The sequence below is a fragment of the Lagopus muta genome, chromosome 2 (genome assembly GCF_023343835.1).
Source record: "Lagopus muta isolate bLagMut1 chromosome 2, bLagMut1 primary, whole genome shotgun sequence".
Taxonomy (NCBI): Eukaryota; Metazoa; Chordata; class Aves; order Galliformes; family Phasianidae; genus Lagopus; species Lagopus muta.
The window spans coordinates 60,945,500-60,969,388 of NC_064434.1; the positions used below are offsets into that span (position 1 = coordinate 60,945,500).

Consider the following 23,889-nt stretch of genomic DNA (forward strand, 5'->3'; position numbering starts at 1 on the left):
TTTTTTAAATATAAATACAGTTTTCTGACAGATGCACAGCTCCCTTAGCAGCATCTTGTAATTAGTGACTAAATAATGGTTAATTTGTGATAACGTGAACTTCCTTTAGGAAATTCTCTTTGCCCCTTCATGCCTTTCAATTTTGCTGAGGTTCAAAAAATGAAATTTACCAAATCATCTGATATATTCATCTCTTTGCACTATGTCTATCACCATAGTGTCTGAGTATTTATCTTATTAAAGCTTTATTATGTAGCACAAACATGACAGGTAGAAAACAAGGTACTTGTTTTTATCCAGCTTTAAGCAGGATACTAAAAAAGGCTAATTATCTGTGCAGAGAAAATGCTAAGTCAAAGCCTGAAGTAGTGATTGAGCACCTGTTGGGAAGGCAGGGCCAACTCAGGGGAGCTCAGGTGCATGCAGTGCATCTGAGTGACCAGAACAGGTGGAGTCAGGATCCACCCCTTCCTAGACCTTATTCAAGAGTTGGCAGTGGAGATAAGGGTATCTTGCTGGAGATTCTTGCCTCCTGTAGTGGTGGCCTTCCAGAGGTAAGAAGCTCTTTTCCTTCATTTTTGTATCTGTGGCTGCTGTGTTTGGGATTGTTCTCATTTGTTGTAGCCAAAGACCTTGCCACCCTGATGTTATCACAGTACTTTCCATCATGTTATAGCATTATTGCTCATTTTCAGTATTCTGAGATGGATAAAAAACTGGAATTGTTAAGGAATAATTTTGATTCTGAGGGTGCAAAATTTCTGTTGGAAAATGTAAATACACAAAAGAAGATGAATTCACACTACAGATCAACATTAGTTTTTTTTTCTTTTTTAAATGTCAGTCTCCCTTTAGCAGAAGATTGGCTCTCCTAAACTAACTCACAAAATGTGAAACAACTTGGAATCAGAGCTATTCTTATATTCCATCAAACAAAATGTAAGTTTAATTAAAAAAAAAAAAAAAATCAATAAAATGGTTTCTAGTCTTTGTGGACAGTTTCTAGGAATGAACAGACTTTCAAGTCGCATTTTACAATGCAGATGTAAGATAAAACAGTAATATTTCAAGTTAGTCAGTTAAGTCTATGTTAGGCTTAGTAGGTAGCAGACCTATATTGTAACAATATGTATAGAGAAGCTTTCATTTATTTGTCTCAAACTGAGTTCCTGTCCCCTTTCCAATTTCTCTTCTGACTAACATGCAAAATAGGATTCTGAATACTGATGAGATCAGAAGCGCTTGTTGTACCTACTTTGCTCTAGTTGGGTATGGTGAAGTGCCTGAAAAGGCACTAAATTTGTGCCTGAGCAGCTGAATTCTGCATGTGCAGATAAATTAACCTTGTTCACTAGTATTTTCTGCTCTTTAATGATGAAAAAATTGTGTAATTGGCTGATTATATTTGTGCTGATTTGGAATACCCATACATTAATTTTGGTTTTGAGAAATTTTCTCCCATTTTCCTATTTCCCCCCACCATCTTTATGATTGTGATGGTGATCACCTACCTTTTGCACCCGTGCTGTCTGCCTTTGCTGTTGAGGGCCATTCAGTGGGATTTTTTTTCTGAGCTCTTTTCTGAGCAGTGCAGAATTCTTCCACACAAAAACTTTATGGTTATTATTTTTATATATCTTTTACTTTGTGGAGCATAATTCAGAGAGTAAAAAAAATGAAGATAATAGTAGAATGTGACTTAAAAGCATGTGAATTGTGGATGATCTTGGCTGTAGGATTATGTTTGTCTGTATTTTTAAAGTAATTAGATTTTGTCACTACTTCTAGGTTCCTAAACTGACTGGATTTCAGATTATGGTGCCAGGTAAACAACAAGTAACTGCGTCAGTGATCAGATTAAGATGTTGAGTTAATTTGTTTTGTGAGCCTGGAATATACAGATCACAAGGAAAACGGGCACTTAAAAATAGTTTGTCAAACTATGGATGAAGATCAGATGAAAGAAATAAAAAATAGAAACAGAAGGGCCTTTGGGACGTCAGTGGGATCTATCAAAGTCTAATCATCATACAGCTCTGGCATTTTGCTTCAGTGTAGGGGGTGCCCCGAGCACTTCTGGTTGGTGGCTTGCTGAGTAAATGTCAGTTTAACAGTGTTTTCCTGTTTTTGTGAAAAAATTCCTGTAGGGTATCTCATCAGCTAACCAATTTTATTATTTTATCACTGCCTCTAGTCAAGCATAAATGTTAGTTCTATATGTAGCTGCTTTTTTACCTTGTTTCCTTTTGCCCAGTGACGTCAGAGGTTTTTAGCCATGAGAAGTCTAAGATCAACTATTCTTGAACCATAAACTACTGGTATCTTTGCTTCTTGCAGATTTTTTTCCTGCATCCCTGGGTGCATGTTACTGTATTCATTACAGGCAGCAGACATGCACACCATTGTAGCTGTTGTTATAAAAGTAGGAATTCTACTTTTAATGTGATCTGTGGATATCACAGCCCAGTGAATGCACAGAAAAACAGCTTGGTTGAGATTTTCTGTTGTGAGCACCAATGAGATCAAGGAAAAACTTGTGACAATGTGTGGGGGGAGGCTTGTCACTTTTCTTTTTATTTTGCAGGGCATGTGTCTGAGCATGACTTTTTGCTATGATTTAAGTTGATCTCCTAATTTAAGCACACCACACAAAATATGAGAAAAATGTTTTGGATGACTATTAGATGATGATGTTTTTATAAAATATCTACTATTAAAAATAATGAAATGCAAATGCAGTTCATTAGTCTGTTCTAAATGCTTTAAGTTTCTATACAAATTCACCATATGCCATATACAAAGAACATAATCCCTGCATTATTGGTGGACACTATGTTAAGCATTCTTTGTATGTTCATTACTGCATAATTGCCAATTCATAAATAAATTTAATGTATTACATACATAGCATGTATATTGAATGAATAATTCCATTAGAAATGATCAAAGCTGGGGGAGGGGGAAATCTCATTAGCTGACATTCCCATATAATAATTATTTCATTTGGGTTTGGAATGGAAAACTTTTCATTGGGTACAGCAGCTTTATTTGGAATGTGGTAGAAAGACTTTTACTAAAGCTACTGGATGTAATTGGAGGAGTTATGGGCTTTACAAGATTGTTATATTTTTATTTCTGCAAGGAGCCTTCTTAAGGCCAGGTGCAGATGTGGCCATACCGGCTCAGATGGCCATCCTTTGCATAATTCCCTGTAAGGCTCTGGGAAAGATTAAATTGCAAAGCTACAGAGCTGTGCCCATCTGTAAGGCACAGCATCAGTAGATGATCTATTTTTTTAGATAAGTACTAAGTTAGCAGTTTGCTTTTTCACAGGATGTCCACTCGTACAATTTTTCTAATAGTTAACAGACTAAAATAAAAGTTGCCATGAAATCCTCTCAACATCAAAATGTGACAGAGCAGTGCTGTAATTTAATTGGCAGTTTCATGTTCTCACCTGAAGATAATAGCATAAATGAATAAGTTTTAGAAAAAAATTAGAAAACCATACTTCTTTGAGTAACTTTGAGTTAGTTAGTCAGCTTCTTATAATTTTTTTATGCTGGGGTTTCTACACATAAAATATAAATGAAAGCAACAATTAAGATTCCGCCTTTTTTTCTGCATCATGAAGTGCTGCTATTTTTAAGTAATAATCCCTCAGTGCATCACATGGTTCATTTTCATTAAATAAACATCTTAAATGTGTAAAAGCCATATATATTTATATATATATATATATATATATATTTAAATAAATCTAACCCAATGGATGTGGTTCTCAATGAATAATTGATATTTGTTTTATCTCCAGTTTCATACAAAGAATTAGTTAAATTAAAATGACATTTTTCCTCATTTGTTTAATTCTTCTTATCTTTTAATCTTCCATTTATATTCAAGTAATTCAAATAGGTTTAGTTGTTGTCCCACTTCCTCTATTTTTTTTTTTCTTGCCTGTGAGGCTTGAGCTCCATGAGCTAACAAGCTGCATGCAATTACAAAAACCTTGCTTCAAACACCACTCTCTGTACATCCCACTTGCAGCTTTCCGTAGCATAGCACCTCTGGAATATTCCCTCATGATACCAAAATCCAGTAAGTGTGAGCTGCTTGTTGGCATCTGTGGTTCTGTAACCCAGAGCGCTGGTAGCATGAACTACTCATAGTAGTTCATGGTAAAGCAAAGGGAATTACGAAAGATCTCTGAATTAGATTGTACACGTTTGTTCTCACTGTGTTGCTAGACTTCCATAAGTCCTCAGTGTGAGGAACCTGAGAAACACTTTTCACTAGTTTTATGTCCATTCTGGAGTCTTCTCTCGTGCTCTTCACCCCTCTGCATTAGCTTCTGACCTTTACATTACTTAAATTCCAGGAAAATCCAAATGTCTTCAGTTTGTCTCCTTTTCTTGGTTGGTTGCTATTGTGTGTAACTGATGGTTTGTTGATCTCTCCTCATATGTCACTTTATTGTCTAGAAAAAAATTGCTCTTTTCTAGTTTGCCTGTGACACCCAGTTTTCTGGAATATAACAATCAAATCCTATTTTCTAGTGTTCATTTTTCTATGTTCAGCCATTCCACGTGAAATCAATCCTTTATAATAGCATACAGCTTTGAAAGGATTTGCTGTGCATTGCTCATGTTTTACATGTCCAAGCTTTAATCAGCTCTTCTTTGTTAAGTTGTGCTCCTGACATGGGAAGACAGAATATTTTGTGAAGAATGGAAATGATTTATTAATCAGGAAAGAGGTACATTCTTTTTGGAGAGACTAGAAACACGCTTTTTATCAAGCCAAAGGAGACTCTAATAGGGAATAGTTCTGCCATTCATTTTGTTGCAGTTATGCTTGTGCCTTGGAATTTAAAAAAATTTGTTTTTCTAGAGATGTGATCCATTTGGGGTTTTGTTTTTCTAGATGCTTCAATTTAATTTCTGTAGGAGGAAGTAAGTCTTCTCAAACTGCTTGAAATCTGCTAATAAGAAATCAGCTGCTTAAGAACAAAACAGTTACATTGTTTATTCCATGCGCCATCTTGGTGGAAGAGTTGAGTCTTCCTACCATCTAAAGTCACCCAACTGGAATGAAATCAGCTTAATGTTTCTTCATGCCTGTTTGTTTTTCTGAACTAGTGCTCCAAAGCAAAGAAGCATAGCAGTGTGTGCTCTGCTAAATTCCAATGTAATCAAATGGCAAGTTGTCAAAGCATGAGAAGAAAGTAGGCAAAATACAGAGGTGTCATTTGTGATACAATGTAACCAATAGAAATTCTACTCCCCAGGAACAGAGCTGCTTGTAGGCAGCCAGCTGTAATTGTTTCAGAAGTGACAGGAGGTGGGTGAGGAAACTTTCAAAGACCAGGATGGTAAATACAGAACTCCATTTTTGAAATTCCTGTGTTGAGAAATATGAATAACCACAGCTTGTTTTCACTTTTGTCTTCCACCCATCATTACTCCTTGGCAGGAAGAGGTCTTCTCAGCCCACATGGAGACATTAGTGACTGCCATTAGCAAATGGTGTTTCTTCAGAAGGGGAACAGGTTAGAAGACACAAGTTTCTAAAATAGAGTGGGTGATATTTTGGTGACTGTGGAGCTAAACTTCTGCTGAGAAATACCACACAGTCCCTGGTGTTCAGTATCTGAGACAGCTCATAACAGAGGTTTTGCAGAATCAGCTCAGTGAGGAAAACGGTCCTGGGTGCTCCTGCATAGAATAGCCCCGAATGGGTTTGAGCCCTGTTGTGTGGGGTTGCCTTTGTTGGAAGGTAGTGCCATAAACCCATCACTGTTTGCTGGAGATTAAAGCATGAGATTGTCTTCATTGCACATACGAGATGTCACTTAACGACTTGTATCTTGTATAACAGATGTTTAAAAATAGTAACTAAAGAAAAAAAAGCTTAGTGTTTCATATTCAGGTTGATCTTCTCATAGCAGAGATAAGATGTTTCTCCTTTCCCCCATCAAATCCAGTTTCTGAGTAATCTGCCAGGCTCAGATTCTGCCTCACCTAAATGTTACTCACTGAGAATGGTCTCCAGTGGTATACTTTCTGTATGCATGTCTGAATTTGCCTTCTAGGGCATTGGAGTCTGTCTTCAACCAGGGATTTAGCTACTACTCGAGTCTTGTCAGAGAAAAAAATGAAAGGTTGGTGTACAGAAGACAATTTGATTAGACAACATTTGACAATTTTCATCAATGTAAATGCTTAAATAACCAGAGATAATCGTAGTCAGTTTCCATAATAATTTTCTTTGAATAAGCTATTTTTATTAAGTAACTATTTTTAAAAAGAATCACAGAATGTCTGAGGTGGGAAAGCTCTGGAAATTATCCACTACAATCATCTGCTCAAGCAGAGTTACCTACACTAGATTGTTCAGGTATGTATCTGTTCTGGGTTCGAATATCTCCAAGGACAGAAACTTCATAGCCTTTGTAAACAACCTAAGCTTTTGTTTAATCACCCTCATGGTATGGATTTCATTTTCACATGTTTAGGCAGAAGACCCTGTGTTTCAGTTTGTGCCCTTCACTCCTTGTCCCATCACTGCGCTCTACTGAAAGAGCTTAACTTTGTTCTTCCTCCCATTCCCAATCAATTTTTCCTGGTCTGTTAGTAACAAATCCAGCAAGGTGGTTCCCCTCATTGGCTCCTTGATCACATGGTCACTTGTATCACCTCTCAGGTTATTGCATGTAAAGATCAGTGAATATGTGAAATGTAATTGAGTGTGTATGTTTTCAGTTCTTACCATAGTCCCACAGATGATTGTAGTGGATAATTTCCAGAGCTTTCTTTCTAAGAGTAAGAAGTTTTTTCAATTTTGTTCCAAGTAATGAAAATGATGAACATAAGAATCCATTGGAGTTTTCTTGCAAAACTATTTTATAATTTTTTTTTCATTTTACTTACCTTCTTGATATTTTAGATTACTCTAACGTTTCTCCTAGTTTTGTTTTCCATAACTGAGAAGTTCTTCCTATTGTTCTGTATCTTATGAAAAGAAAAATAGAAGAAAAGTGAGGGAGAAGACAGAAAATTCCAGGAAAAGCCTTCTCATCAGTGCTTTTACTGCCTCAATGGAGAAAGATTAAAATGGTTAGTCTGATCTCTAATACTAGGACAAGTTTTCCTAGAAGAAATCTAAACAAATATGTCAGTGTGACTGTGGTCTGTCACAGAAAGAGTTAAAACCATTTTGTATTCCATTTACTTAAAAAGCAAAACTTTTTCCATCTGTTTCAACTGATCAGATGATAAAGATAGTACTTAAAATGTAAGCAGGTTGAAGGTGAGCCTTCTAATGTAAGGGTCAGAATTTACAGATGTTCTGACTTAAATTGTTTTTGCCAAGATACCTCTACTCTTCAGGCATTTGGGAAACTAAACTAATGAATAAAAAGAAATTTTATGAATAGGCTTAATAGTGGATTAAATCAGAATTTTTGTATACTTCTCAATGAATTATTTTATGTATATGTATATTATCATGGGTTTTTAAATGTGTAAACTTACCCAAAATACAATGATGTTCTAAAATAGTAAAAAACAAAACCATAGTTCTGTGATCACACTTGCCAGGGCCTTAAAAACCCAATTGTAGTCTAGGCTTCAGGGACTGCTTGTAAAGAATCTGCTAGTGAAGTAGGTAACAACAATTGTCTGTAAAGGGGCCAAAGTAGCATCAGTTTATGAACTGCCCAGTGAAACGATTGAGGATATATTACACAGGGTTTAAGAGTAGTTTGGAGTAATAAAATTGTGTTGATTAGAAACTAAACGTGAAGAGAATGTTTTCTATAGTCATGACTATGAGATTGGGCTGGTAAATTTTAGTATAAGTAGGTTTTTCATAGAAGTAGATGTTTGCAGGAATCATAGATTGAGCATGAAACACTTTTATTCATGAAATATATAAGCAGGTCTAATAAATTCCTTAAATTTTATCTGCTAATAATTTCAAGGGTGAGATACATTATTATTATAAATTATTACTGAATTACTTTCATACTAGAGTTATTCCTAACACTACGCATTATTACTTTACCTCTTCAGATTTAATGGCTTCTGTAATACCATTGTGTCTATGAGGTATTTGAAACTTTTTTCGCCAGGGGAAAGACAGGCACTTAGCCAAATCTCTCTGAAATGAGTATTGTGACTCAGTGCGGTAGTGACCAGGAGATAAGAAGCCTTGGACTTCAAAATCACTAGTTCTGTAATTTCTGCTTTGCTTTGATCAACTCACTTGTCTCTATTCTACTTTTTCCACCAAATATCTGGTTTTAATTAATCATTTATTTAAATTTTGTCCTATTAGGACAATGGTTTTAATAAATTGTGATGTTATAGTTATTTTTCTTTGAATAATTAATGTTTTTATCTGTGGGAGAAGAAAAAAAAGAGCACAGATATAATCCTACTGAATAAAATAAAAAATGAAAACAAGTTGTTTCTATTCTCACTCAGAGTGCTTAAAAGAGAGGAATGAACTGTTTGCAAAGATGTTTCAAAAGCTGAAAAAATGTTGTTTTTTTTTTTTTTTTTAAGTTCATACAAATACTTTTGAAATCCATTTAATCAACAGACACAGCTTGCACCAAATCCAGCCTATGCTGTTTGAAAGTCTCCATCAGCTGCTCAGAAGTTGTGCTTTATTTTTCTGAGAATACTGGACTGAATATCTTCTAGTCTTGTTTTGGTAGGCTTTGTCTTGAAACATTTGCTATTTACATATAATTTGGGGCAATTTTATACGAAACATCTATGATACAGGAAGTACTTCTGCTACACAGATCCTTGCAAAGATCTATCTATCTTGAGTTCTCCTTTAGCATTTTAATTACTGACCCTAATTAAATCACTTTTTCTCATTCTCCTGATATTTATTATTAATTTTTATTTCTTCAGCTAAAATTATCTCAAAAGTATGTGTTTCTATATCCCTTATTTTTTATTATTCATTAATTGACTAGATTTGATGCATGTAACTTCCATGTTTTGACAGCCCTACTGTTAAATTTGGGAAAGAATCAGATCCTGAGCCATAGGATTTTGTATAGAGTTGTGATTTAGAACTGATGTTCTGAACATTCACTGTAATTCTCTCTGGTGTAAAATTGTGATGTCCAGTTGCTCTAATCTATTTGTCTTGTTGGTAGTCTGTATCTTAACATTGTCTGATTTTTTTTTTTTTAACTTATGTGTTACAGAAATTAATCATGAAGATAGAAATAAACATGAAATTTTAAAGAATCTAACAACTCTCTGCAACACCTGGCTTACAAACCCAGTCTAGTAGAATTTTTTTTTTGAGACTTTGAAGTACAACTGCATATAAAGCTTGTCAGGGATTAAATGAATAATATTGCGCTCTCCCTAATTCTTTTCCATGTTGAAAACTGTATGGCAGGTTCTCTGTGTCAGCTGAGTCTATTGTCCTCATGTTCCAGTAATGCTTATTGAGAACTTAGTAATCATGTTTTCCATGCAGAGCTGTGTTGAAGCTAGTACTAGCCAGGGAATCTAGTCATCAACTCTGACAGTATGTAAGTAGATACTGATATATATTTATTTATCAAGCAAATATGAGCATCTAAGATACCATATACTCTAGGTAAGAGAGAAACATCAGAATATTTCACTGACAGTGAAAATGTAAGTTTAAGAATCAAACTGCGACAACTAATATAAAAGAGGAGCATGGAGCATTCATAGATGTTTTATACTCAAAAACTCAGAAGCATTTCATCAAACATGGTACCAATTAAGTAGAACAGAGACAGAGAGGAAGAAATCCCTCATGAATCCTTTCAGCTCTGTTTTTCTTCATTCTACATGTACTAGCAGGCTTTCCCATATAAAAGATATATAAACTGAGTTTGATAATTAATTTGATTTGATGAATTTTGGTGTGAAAAAAAGTTCAAAATATATTGTCTGAATGAGGGGAAAAAAGAATTAAGAAGCATGTGAGATATTTGAATAGTATTAAATGCGGTATCAGGTCTTATTTCAAATGAAATCTGTTTAAACCCAGTCTGTAAATCTTTATAAAATATCTGTAAGTCATTATCACAGAACTCTAAAACAGAGTTTTATTCTTATGTCAAGTTGTTGAATATATTTTTGTTCCCATGTGCAAATCATGAATGAGCTTGTCACAAATCTGTAATGCTTAATTTGAATGGAGAGCTCAGTCAGCTATAGCATTAGCTTCTGCTGGTAACATCCTGTGTGGTGTGATAAGAGACATTTGCTTGTGTATATCTTCAGCCTATCCAAAGTAACTAAATAATAAATGCTTATTATGTTTTTACAGAGTTCATTCTTCAAGTCAAATCTGCACATAACAGTTAGTTATATTAGTTCCATCATATTTTTCAGGACTATATAAAAAATATAATTAGGCTAATGAAATATCCAGTTAATCCTTTTGTTAATGACTGATTTTTCTTTTTTTTTTTTTTTTTTTTTTGAAGACAGCTTTCAGTTTTCAAAGTTCAGATATCTCTCTTTTTATATTTTAAAAGGAATCTCTTGATAAAACAGAAATTACTAATCAGGAAATAGTTACGAATTATAACAACAGTGTTTTTTTTTTTATTTCACTTGTTTTTTCCTAAACAAAACATATCTCACTTTATCCTGTTATTTCAAATGTGAGTGGGGCATCTTTTATCTGACTTTATATAAAAATCAGACATGTAACTTGAGACATTCATTTACTTACAGTTTAAGCTATTCATCTAGTCAATCCCATTTAACAACAGCAAAAAAAAATCCTTGGAGAGCAAATTCTTCTCATAATGGGATCGAAGTCAAATAGGATAAATTATCTTTTCAATATGCCTGTCTCTTTTCATTCTCAATAGAGGTAGTATGAATGACTTGCTCTAGTGCTAAACTTTCACATGCTAAAATTAGAGGGAAGAAGCTCTCTACAGGGTGGGACTTCATTTGGCATCTGGAAGGTATCTCTATGTTAATTTGTTTCCCCTTCTATTTTTTTTTTTTTGTGTGTGTGTGTGACAGTGAGTACAGCAGGGAATATGCAGTTGTTTTTTTCCTTTTTCCTGCTCTCTAGGCACCCAAATTCTTAATCTCTGCTCTTTTTTTTTTTTTTTTTTAATTCAGCTAGAGGACAATTATTTGTATTATGCAGATTTTTTATTGTAGCCTTTTTTTCCGCTTAAAATAGCCCATAATTCAAGCAATATTTTATTTCTCAAAATCTAAGCTTAACTGTTTTTTGAAGTGAAAAGATCTAAAATGTTTTTCCAAGAAATGTTCGGTAGCACAACTTAGCTCATTTCCAGTTAAAGAGTCACTCTTTGGCCTAGTTACAGATGCAATATTTTACACAGCCTTCTGTTGGGACCCTATTTTACTACACCCAAGGTTGTAAAGTAGGTGTCTGTCAGTTTCTTTGATTGTTAAAAGTGAACTTTTATTTAAAAAGACTTGCTTTTTAAAATCTATCATACATGGTATTGTGAGTAATGCTTCATTTGAAAATGAGTGTTTCTATTATGCTGTGATTAATAATCTATTTTAGTTTAGAACAGCATTTGTTCTCTTAACTGTATGTGGTTAAGTCATTATTTTCATATACTTTCCTTCTGTCTCTTTAAAATTCGTATGGATTTCTTATTAGGATGATATTTTGAACATAATGTACATGTAATGAACATAATGTGTGCTTAGAATGAAATGTGATGGAAAAATAGGAATAGTAATGAAGGTTTTTTCATCTCTCGATATTCACAGAATCACCCAGGTTGGAAGGGACCTCAAGGATCATGTAGTTCCAACCCCCCTGCCTAGCAGGGCCACCAAACATACACATTCAGATCAGGTTGCCCAGGACCCCGTCCAACCTGGCCTTGAACACGTCCAAGGACGGGGCATCCACAACCTCCCTGGGCAGCCCGTTCCAGGGCCTAACCACTCTCCTTGTAAAGAACTTCCCCCTAACATCCAACCTAAATCTTCCCTCCTTCAACTTGGATCCATTTCCCCTAGTCCTGCTATTGTCAGCCCTTTTGAAGAGTTTACTCCCCTCCTGGGTGTAGGTTCCCTTCAGGTATTGATAGGCTGCAATGAGGTCACCCCGCAGCCTTCTCTTCTCCAGGCTGAACAAGCCCAATTCCCTCAGTCTGTCCTCTTAGGGGAGGTGCTCCAGCCCCCTGATCATCTTAGTCGCCCTCCTCTGGACCCTTTCCAAAATCTCAATGTCTTTCTTGTACTGAGGGCTCCACACCTGGACACAGTACTCCAGGTGGGGCCTCACAAGAGCCGAGCAGAGAGGGACAATCACCTCCCTGTCCCTGCTGACCACCCCTCTCCTGATGGAGCCCAGGATCCCATTTGCCTTTCGAGCTGCCAGAGTGCACTGCTGGCTCGTGTTAAGTCTCTCGCCCATCAGGACCCCCAGGTCCTTCTCTGCCGAGCTGCTCTCAAGGATTCATCACAGAGATTAATCTTGGTTAGAAGATCTTTGGAAAGAGCTGCTAAAAGTTCTGTAAATCTATGCATTTGGAACAGTCTCTGGCCAGAGGCACAGCTGAGTGGTGCTCTGTTACACCCAGCCATCTTTCCTTGTATTTATTTGGCTATAACCAAGGCAACGCTGATCAAACTAAAATTAGCTATTATATTTTTGCTTTTTTTTTTTTTTTTTTTCTGCCAAACTCCCACATATGTGGTCTTTTTGGTCTGTTCACAGGGACTGCTGGACTGGTGACTGGTGCATTTGTCTTCAAGAGAGAAGGGCCAAAATTCTGGTAAGGTTGCTAATGAAGCAATTGATTTTGTAGTCAGAGCTAAATAGTACCTTTCTGGCAGCAGACACGTTGAATCACATCTGCTACTCCTGTGCCTCTATGCTGTTCTCTTGGAAACTCTCCTGGATGTGGTCTGTCTGCCTCTCAGAACCTGTGCAGAAACATTCTTCTTGAACTGTTCATTCCAGTTAGTTTTTCTCACTACAGAATGTCTTCACTGCCTACTCTCATACTTATTTTTTATGGGCTTCAGTTACCCGGCCCTCATATCAGCATCTCCACCATATCCAGTATTGAGTGGGATGTCAAGCACCACTATGAACTCTATGATGTAATTACTTTAAGACCAGCATACTTTCTTCCTATGCAGCTCTGTGACTCATTGCAGACACTAGCTGACTTCTTCCAAACTTCTTGAAACTACTTTCTGTAGGAGATGCTATTTGTGTGAGGTGTTGCTTTCAAAATTAAAGGGATGCATGAACTTAAAACTGAATGAGATTAATTCATCAAGAACATTTAAACAGCAATTAGTAAAAGAGAACCCCAAGAGCTGTCCTGAACTGCCTGATCATCCTTCACATGTGCCCCTTGCATGAAAGATGATTAAAAAAAAATTACAGAATTTTGCTACTTAACATGATTCTATTCTAAACATTGGATGTTCAATCATGCATTTGCCCTTTATTAGGTAGATGGAACTGTGAATGAAATTACATGCTCATTAAACTAATCAGATCTTGGAGGAAAAACTCCACTTGACTTAACGAATTGCGTGGATCAGTACATAGCTTTACTTTTCTGATGCAAGCTGAAGCATAGTACTAAGAAATTGCAGGATAATTAACACCTGTTTTTTTTCCTCTGCTCAGAAATTCTGTTCTTTGCCTTGTCTCTGTTTTCTTCATGTAATAGAGCTTCTTTCATCTTCCCAGAGAGATCTGTCAAATTGTTCCATATTCATTTTTTGACAGGAATGTCAAATTATTTTTCCCAAAAATAGAATAGTGATACTAAAGGAGAAGTATCTCTTGAAATTCCAGTGATGAATAATATGAACTAATTTCATTCATTATAAGCTAGATTTCAAGTTGTAAGGGATATTACTTAGAATTTTTAAAAGATCAGTGCAGAATTTCCTGTTATTCCTGTATTATTTCCTCTCTTCTTCAAATGTAGTTATTTAAATTGTAGCTTGCTTTTTTCATTATATTCAGGAAAAAAAGATTCGACGTTTATCCAATGTTTTTTGTAAATTGAAGTTACTATATACTACTTGAAAATGTTCAATATTAATCTGCTTAAGTCAAAATTCATGTGGGAAAATAAACACAAATGTAAATGTAGAATACTTTCAACTGATTAGACAAAATATGTGATCAAAAATAAAAGACAATTATTTAAAATACAGTACTGTTTTTGCCTCGACAAAAACTTGACATCTATGAAAAATTAATCTTCTGTAAGTGTTTAAAATCTAAGAGCTCATCTTCATTTGAATCACAGTACAGCTCTCATGGTATTTGATGCCTGTTGTGCATCTGGTAATGTTATGGTTCTGATATCCCTGTTTCTTCTGTTTAGTCAATTGTAGACAACAGTAATGTCCCCTCTCAGACTTTTCCAGGCTAAGTAACTCCAGTTTCCTTAGCTTCTCCTCACATGGCATGTAGTCCAGCCCATGACCCTTGGCTGTGTGAGTTCCACATAAATGTTTTCAGAGTCAGTGTTCACTGCTGTTGAGATCTGTAGGCATGGCCACATTTTTTAAGAACATGGCAGAATTAAAACTCTTCAAAACTCTTTGAACCTGTTCTATGAACAGTCATTTCATTATGGTTTTGAGTACTTTTATCACAGACCGAATTGTCATGAACACCACCTCCCATAGAGAATTTTTCAGAGATGAGAGTAGAAATTTTTCTTTGTTTCTTTATTAAAATATCAGCATCCCATGAATAGTAAGGTGATGTCTGCATTATAAATACCACAAATTATAACATTTCCTCAGTTTATAAGGGAATGGACTGATTTAAATTTCTTTTTGTTGAAAAAGGATCTTTGCGTTCTCTATAAATCCTACTGTAGGTTGATCTCCGTGTGAACTTTCACTCAGTTTATGCTGCCTTTCCAAGGTGAATAAAAATCAATTGCTCTGTATATATAAACATATTTCTTTAGAATGACAAATAGAAAAATGTGAGGTATTAAAACACCAATATACTGCCATAAGCATTCAACTGAATAGTATAATGAAGAGAAAGTACAAGATTTACAGTGTTTAACATCAGTAAAAGAGGAGTTTATCAGACATTATAAAATTGAAATTCTTCCTTGGCATAGTGAATGTATGTTTTAGAGTAGGCTGATAAAGGGACAAAAACACATGTTAGAAGAACTAAGTAGACACTACTGAATTAAACTCTTTAAAGTTTTCTGAAACTCATAAAATTTATCTTCCAATTATCAAAGAACAGGCTTACCTTTGAAATGTCTATGCGAGACTGAGGATACTGCTTTTTATTTTTGTGCTGTTTGGTTCTCCATCGGGGAATGTTCTGAGGATGTACAAGTAGTTCCTTTTTCTTCTCAGTGTTTGCATAAAAACAATCTAGCAGGCTGCTCAAATAGAGAGTGCTACTCAATCTGGAGTAAGATCGTGAAAGAAAAGGGGCAAACAGAATGTTTATTTTTAAGGGAGGTGGAGCAATTATCTTAATTTTAATTTTGGCAATAAAAAAATGAAAATATACATTTTCATTAAAAAAATATTCAGAAAAATTGCTATATAATGAACAACAACCAATATAGATTTGTCAGAAACAAATCTTCTAAGTTTTCTTCCTTGCTGTTAAGAAGTACTGAATGTATAGGATAATATCTAGATTTCACAATTGGCTTTGAACCATTTTGTGTGACCTTTTCTTATAAAAAATAATTCACAGAGTTGTTGAACAGTTGCACAAATGATTAGGAAACCATGCTTAGTCATTAATAGTTCTTTGTTGGGTAGCATTATGTATTGAGTAGTGTTCTGCCGAGATCAGTCTTGTGCCCGGTTCTCATCATGTTCTCATTAGTGACTTGAATCATTGGGTAGGTAGTCAATGATTAAATAGTGTAGTGTGCTTATTAAATTTCCAATGACATCAAGCTATGACGGTCTGTAAATATATGTGAGGACAGACTTTAAAAGATCTTGGCAAATTAGGGAAATAATTTAAATAAATTGGATGCAATTCAGTAAGGACAAATGCAGAGCTCTAAGCTTAAATAAGCAAACATTTTTAAAGCAAGTCATGAAGCAACTACTTTGCAAATAAAGGTCTAATGCAAACTGAGTGAGCTTTTCCTTTAACATTAGATATTCAAAATTCAGATGCATGTGTCTGAGATATTTGCTTCATTATACCTTTATCCTATCATTGAGAAGAAATACCTTTTTAGGGAAGCTAACTTTTTTTAGATATCTGTTTAAAATACCTTAGAAATGTATATATTTCTCTAATGATTTTCAAAGTACTTTGGGACAGAAGGCTCAGATGTAGATGTCCGTGTTGTAGGTTGACAAAAAATTGTCACAGCTGCATAGGATTCTGTTATACAAGTGAGAAATCTTCTATTTATTTGAAATGTGTAGCTGTAATTGGGGATTAAAAACAAATAACAGAACTAGAAAGCCTTGCAAGAGTTTTAACAGGAACAAGATTTATGAGGTTATCACTTAATGAATTAGTTTATCTACAAGCTCTTCTTCATTTACAGCTCGCTGCTGTGTAAATGCAGAATTAACAGAAGATTCCTGTCCCCAAAATCTTATAATTTAGGAGAAGTGTTATGAACAGTGGATGTTCAAAAGGTAAGTTGTCAGCTCACCAAGTCAAACATTACAGTAGTGCTGGAAAGCCAGTAGTGCTGTTTAAACCTCTGAAGTCTGGCCAATTTTTCAGATCATGTCACACCTCTCTTACACAGAGCTTATGGCTGGCTGTCTAGAGATCAGTCTGGTATTTAGATTCATAGATGTCATGCACACGTCATCTTAGTTTATTGATTCCCACAAAATTCCCTGAGAAGCGTCTAAACATTGGCATAAGAAGCAAGTTATCAAGCTACTTGATAAACAGAACAACTTTTATTCTAAATGTGTGTAATTTGGTTCTGATTTATGGGACTATTTCAGTTCTACTGCACCAAAACTGAGTGATTGCTTTACATACTGTGGGTTATTAATACAACAAAAAAAAAGCTAGTGACATTTTTATGCTAAAGACACTGATCTTCCTGGCTAGCACTGAGATTTTTTTTTTAACTTGTATTGGTTTACAGAGGATGCAATTCTGCAAATTGACATCATTATATAGAGTATCAGAACTTACTGTAGTACCCAGAAGCATTAGTGACAGTTTACTACTCACAAAAGTTTAACCATTGCTTTACCCCAAATAAAATTGGTGATGTGCTACAGATACAGCTGAAATGTCCATGTCTTTCCATGTTGTTTTCTTTCCCCACAAAATCACTGTAGCTAGACAGAATCTGTCAGCAGGAGACTGAATTTAATATTTAGCCCCAGCAATAAATTGTTTTTAAAAAGAAAATACAGACTTAACAGAAATAAACACTGAGAGCAGTCAAAAGCACAGGATCTTTTCTTTAATCTGGTAGTATTTAGCTTTTGAGGATTTGAGCTTGCACTAAGCAGTCATATGGACCTTGAGCTTGATACCTGCTGTCACTGTCTGTGTCAATCAAGCGGCAATGTTATTTCCATCAAATTTATTATAACCATGTCCCTGGACACTGGCTCTGAGAGCTGAACTGCCAGCAGCCTAAACCAGGAGAAGTTCAGTGACATTTGGATGAGAATGATTCAGTGCCTGCTTTTTGTTCAGAAAGGGGTTAGGAATGAATACATTTATGCAAGCAAGGAGCTCCGTGCTCAAGGTCTATAAACGTCAAGTGTCCCTACTTCATAAATGTTCTGTGACACTTCCACTACAAAGTAGAAAGTATAAGGATCTCCTCAGACTGATAGGCATCATCAAATATGCCTCCTGGGGGTGTAGTGAGAGCAGCAATAAGCTGAGAAGCTAGCTTCCTTGTGTCCTAGCACCTCCTGTCACAGCAAAAGTAGGTCTCAGTTAGCTGTTATGAGGCTGATTCCTCCATGTTGTCCTCTTTCCAACTCACTTCCAAAAGTGTTCTGAGCCCCATCATCTTCACTTGTTGTTCTGGTTCTTGTTGTGCCCCACTGTTTTCTTTCTGCTCAGGAAAATGTTTTTGATAGACTTGCACTCCTCTCTAGGATAAGTTTTCACTTCATAACTTTCACTCTCTCAAAACTTCTTCTCGTTAAAGCTGTAGATTATGATAATGTGGTGCAAGTGTGGATTTTTGCTGGCCTTTGTGAGGAGGGATGCCACAGTCTTGGTGAATGATCTTCGCAAATGGTAAAAAGCCACTTTTTCTATCTGTGTTAACACTGTTAGTGGAACACTTCCTTAAAGTTATTTCAGATCAAAGAAAATATTTCATTGCATTAGTATACAAATTTAGGCCACAAAAATTTAAGCAAACACATCATTACTATAAGAGAGTGAAATGCTTGAAGTACTTGTAAAGGTGGGCAAGTTTTGAGAATGCTAACTTCTTATTGCAGTGATAGCTGAAGAGAATTGCCTAAAGCATGGATATAACTGTTCTTGTGGCAGAATCTTGGAATGGGGCATGTATTAGCTCTTGGCCATTTTATATTCTAACATACTAAAATGATGTAAAATCAGAGCCTGTTCACTTGATACGTGTATTACTCTGGAAGTATTTGCATTTATGCACAAAGGATAGTTACTGCAGGTTTTTTTTTTTTTTTTTTGTGCTGCTGCTTGCACTGAAGCACTTTTAAAAAACAAAGCAAAAAAAAACCCTGTAGGTCTGAGTGTTAGCTGAAGTTATCTGTACTGAGACATGTATCTGCTCGTCTTGTATGTGCAGCTCCTATTTCCTTATTCTTCCATCTCCCTGTGGAAACTTATTTCATGCAACTGCAAGGTTCTGTATTACGTGTAAAACATCCTCTGATTCATCAGCGAGGATCCTCTCCTGCATCACAGCCGTCTACTCTAGAATAACATTCTCTACTGCTTTGCACGGATGCAGCATAAATACGCCCTTAGAAGAGAGCCATTACAGCTTAGGCCCTTGATCTCAGATTCGTATTATGCAATCCACCCTCTAACTCACTTGAGGACTTCCTTGATGTCAATTTGCAAAATATTTCATTTTGTTAGCTGAATGCACAGCAGATTCCTATCATTAAACAGGCAGATTCATGAAACAAGCTTTTCTGTGGGAAGAATCTTACTTAAATGAAAATATTAACTTGGGTAAAACAAGGGCTAAGTTTAAATCAGGTCTTTTTCTTTGTGGCAGCAAATAATCTGCTGATCGAAGAATAAAAAGGCCTCACTTTTTTTTTCTGTAAATTTGGATAAGTCATAAGATGAGACAATTTAAGTTGTCCAATTTTTTTTGTCGCAGACTTAAGACCACCTCTTCAACATCAAAACTGTGGTTTTTCACGAGTCCTAAACATTGCTGCTTGATTAAAAAACAAACAAACAAAAAAACCTGACATTTATTCTAAAATTAATTAGCCTTAATATTATTAACTCAGAGATAAAGTGGTCCTGCTGGTCATTTATGTTGGGTGGGTTCTTTAGTGATGCAGCCTGCATAAAATATGACATAAACCCCTTCTTAATTTGCTTCCTGTAGGTTACACAGGAAAGCATCCAGGTAGGTTTTGAGTGCCTCCAGAGAAGGAGACTCCATGACCTCTTCAATCACCTTGTTCTACTGCTCTCTCACTATCAGGTCCCTCAGCTTCTCTTTGTATGGGATATGCTCTAGGCTCCTAATCGCTCTTTGTAATCCTAAAATAATGTAAGAGGATAAGCCCTGTTAAGAAGCATGATCATGCTGAAATTACAGTGCACATTTTGCTGAGCTTGACACCTATCTGATAAGGTTGTCATAATTTTGTCTAGGTATGTAAATGTGTTTTTCTCATGCAGAGAAAAAAAATACAGACATTTTTACCATTTTAAAATAGTTTTTATTACATTTATCTACATTCCATCAAAATTTGTGGCAAAGTTTTATGATTCTTCCTAAAATGCATCCCTTTTATTTAGACTTCTCCTTGGAGAAAACAGATGGATTTTATTTGTACACTGAGTTTACGTAAAATCAACTGCCACTGTTTGGTCAAAGTGTAATGTTCAAATTTGGACTTTTAGTTCTGATTTCACAGTGATTTTCTTATTTAACAGACAAAACATAATGTACATGTGCTCTGGTACTCACTGAAAACTTCTCCACCTGAGAGAATTGTGACGGAGGTCTGGCTAATCTACTCACTACCTGTGGGCTATTCACTTTTCAGCTTACTTCCAGTACACATCTCTGGCTGAGTTCAGTTCTAATGTCAATACATTTTCCAAATAAAAAGCTGTAGTCATTTAGATATGTCACTGAAAAATCCAGATTATTTGCTTAGAATTAAATTTGTGTCATACTTTCTTTGCTCACAATGAGTTACTAAACTAAGAGGTCTGAGATCTATCAACACTTTACATAAATATTGCCACAGGAAATGATCAACTGAATTTTCTCTCAATCTATCATTTTTTCCCCTTTGTTTTCAATCTATTTTTATCTATCTCACTAGTGTAGTAGCTTTCATATACTTGTCTCTGCTATGACCTACGTAAGATCCCATATTTGATACTCAGCTAAGATGTTGCATAGACTGAACTGTACTTCTTCATTCAATTGAAAAAAGAAAAAGATCTGCATCACATCACTGTTTTATGCCAAATTAGCAACAAAATAATATTCAGTGTTCAATATCCGTGGAAAATCTGGCCTCATAATGAATGACTTTGCAGGCATCTGTCACGTTAGCCTATGGTCCAGAACAGTTTTTGTTTGTTTGTTTAATGCCACACAAAATATAGTGGCTCTGCAGACAGCAAGAATGTTCTTTGGTAAGATTTTAAACAGTGCAGCCAGAAGCTTGTTATCTATCTTTAATACAGCAAGGATATGACGTTAATCAATTTTTAGTAAATCTGTTTCATGTCTGAGCATGAAAGTTTTACTCTTCCTGGTAGCTGCTCTAATTGCCTGGCTGAACATTGCAAATCTATAGCCCAAGGATTAGTAACCCTTCACAGTAACCTCTGTCTCCACAACTTTAAGTTACTAAATGGTTGAACATAATAAATTTAAATGGCCAGATACTGTCCCCATTCAATGGCCATTTTTAGCCTGGCTTCCTGAAGAAATTATGCTTATATAAACAGTTTTTTTTTCATTGGCCACCAGTAATACTTCTTTCCCTAGCAACATTTTAAAGCAATTTTGGCCATTTTCAGCTGTATATGTCGATATCTAGATATCTCAAAATCATTCAGTTCTTTTCATTTCTGGGAAAGTAGATAGCTATAACCAATCTTTATCCTTTTTGTTTAGATGCCTACATGCAGAGAAAGAGAGGATCCAAATAAAAACTAACGTGAGTCAATCAGCCAAACTACAAACTTTGCTGATGTACTCCTGGCAGATCAAACATGGACAGAGATTGAAGAAACAAGTAGGTGGTTCAGCTGGGTCACAGATGAAAGAAGAAAAGTTTCAGGGAGGGCTGAGTTGAAAAAATGTGAGGACGCAGGGAAAATTGTGCGTGCTTTTAAAAAGACAAGAGCAGAGGTTGAGCAAGTAGAGAGAATCTTAGAGCAATATAGAAAGATTAAAGGTCATATACTTACCACGGTGAAAGACATTGGATGCATTTGGATGTTGAAGAGGAAGAAGAAAACTAGGAATAGGGAACAAACATGTATTCATTGGATTGATTGGCCCTTTGCTTATAAAAACAAAGAAAAACGAACAAGCAAAAATCCAAAACCATTCACTTTTGTTTATTGTGACATAAACATTTTGAAACAACTCCAAGAAGACACTTTTTGAAATTCAGTAAAAGGGATTTTTATCCTCATTTATGGAAACCTGCGTTACATTTTACAGATCAGAAAGTTTCCTTAGTTGGAAAATCACATGTATTGTTTTTCCTCTTACATCAGCCTGGAATTGAAAGATGGATTTTTTTTTCTGCTAGAAAGAGCAACATCTGATAGGCTACATTAAGAACAATAACCATACTTTTAAACTCATTTCTATTTTCTTTCCTCATGTAAACTTCACTAGCCTTAGGTATAACTGTTATTCTATATTTTCTCCTCTATTATAGCTGGAACATTATAAAAGAAATAGTTGGATAGGATAATAGGATATTGTCAAAGATGCTACAAAGATCATATTTTGAGAAAAGAAGATAAAAAGCTGCAGAGTTTCACACATTTATTTTTCAAGTTATTCAGAGTTATCTCCTGTTCTACTTGCTACTCTTTTGTGACATGCCATTAAGGAGAATACCAATATACTAGAAAGATACCAGTTCGAGAAAATTATTTTTGTACCTAGCAATTCTCTTGAATTCAGTAGTAAGAGATTCAACGGAGGGAAATCCAAACTGTATGGTACATCTCTTCCAGGACTGCACACCTGTCTTCTGCAGCAATGAGAAGCCATCAAAATATAATTTATTATGATGCACAGTCTAAAGGAAAGTAGGTCTTGTTTCCCTCTGCTTTCTTCGTTGGTATTTTATGTTTTGTATAAGTGACTGTTAACATCTTCTTAAATTTGCTTTCTAGTGTTTTCTTTTTATTTCATCAGTGTGCAGTAAGGGCCAACTTCTCCCAGAGGGTGGGTGAGCTGGAAGTTGTATTTTCCTGTAGTTTCCACACATGGGGGCAGAAACCAGGGCTGGATTCTTCAACAGCCCCAGACATACAAGGAGGTGAACTAGGTACCAGTCCCAGCCATAGGCTCTAGTCCCAGGAGATGGAGTTGGAAATAGGTCAGGTGACAAGACTAAAGCATGTATCCAAGGGGTCCATCCAGAGAGCAATTACAGCAGCATGTGGCCAAGATCCATCTAGGAGGCAGAGTCAGGACTGAAGCTGGAGACAGCCTAAGGCAGATCTGAAACATTTAAATTCATTGAGAGCACAGTCCTTCCTGTCATCAAGGTCATTGACAAAGACATTGATCAATATTTTCTCCACCCTCCATCCTGGAGAAATACCTATGTATTTTTCTTTTCAGTCTGAACGTTTTAACTTAAAAAAAAAAACAAAAAAACAAAAAAAAAACAAAAAAAAACTTTAAGCAAAATTAAAACCAAAGAGGCTGATCCGAGGCCACAGAGACCATCCAGCTGGATACTTCCTCAGCCCTCAAGTATTTTGGCCTGCAGGGAAAATACAAGTCTAATTAAGAAATTCTGTTTGGAATTATTTCTTTTATAGCTAGATTGGAAAAGAAATTATATTCATTACCTTTGTTAATTTCTCATTTATGTCTGATGTGCCTCATTCACTATTCTGATGCTCTTTCCAGCTCCCTTTCTAGCACTAGTTGAACAATTTATTTTGATTCTTTGATGATCAATTACATATTCCACTGATTACTACCATCCAAATCCGATTTTAATAGCACTTCAATTGGGCTGAAACATAGTTAACATTAAATAAACTCAAATTAATATCATTTGTTCTCCAATAGTAAAATGTGAAACAATTCAAGATAGATCCAGCTTTATTTCTATAACATAGATTTGTATTTATATAATAAACCTTGTTTAAATATCATGTTCTAGCCACTGTTATAAAGACTGCTGAGCTATAGACTTATGAGAAAGTAAATGATAAGCTTAGGGAGCTGGGGGTTTTAATGCCATTTTAGCAGTCCTATGAGCAGGTGGGATGGGTATGAATTGAACTTTCTCTGATTATGCAGGAGTGATTTCCCAGCACTGCAGATACATTTTTCTTTCTCTTGAGTAACTGTATGTTCTTTAAGGAGTTTCTAAATTCATCACCAGCTAATGAAAATGCAGTCATCACATTACATCTTATTAAAGCTTACACTGCACTCCCCCCTCTACATTACTATGC

The 23,889-nt window shown here is 35.6% G+C and overlaps 1 long non-coding RNA gene across 1 annotated transcript; it reads left to right on the forward strand.

The window, feature by feature from the left end:
* The first annotated feature begins 486 nt into the window (after window positions 1-486).
* On the forward strand, window positions 487-22,572 carry LOC125689215 (uncharacterized). Its single transcript, XR_007375126.1, has 6 exons — window positions 487-554; window positions 12,745-12,802; window positions 16,568-16,661; window positions 18,164-18,255; window positions 19,580-19,600; window positions 21,341-22,572. It is a non-coding gene; the product is annotated as an uncharacterized LOC125689215 (long non-coding RNA).
* The last annotated feature ends 1,317 nt before the right edge of the window (window positions 22,573-23,889 follow it).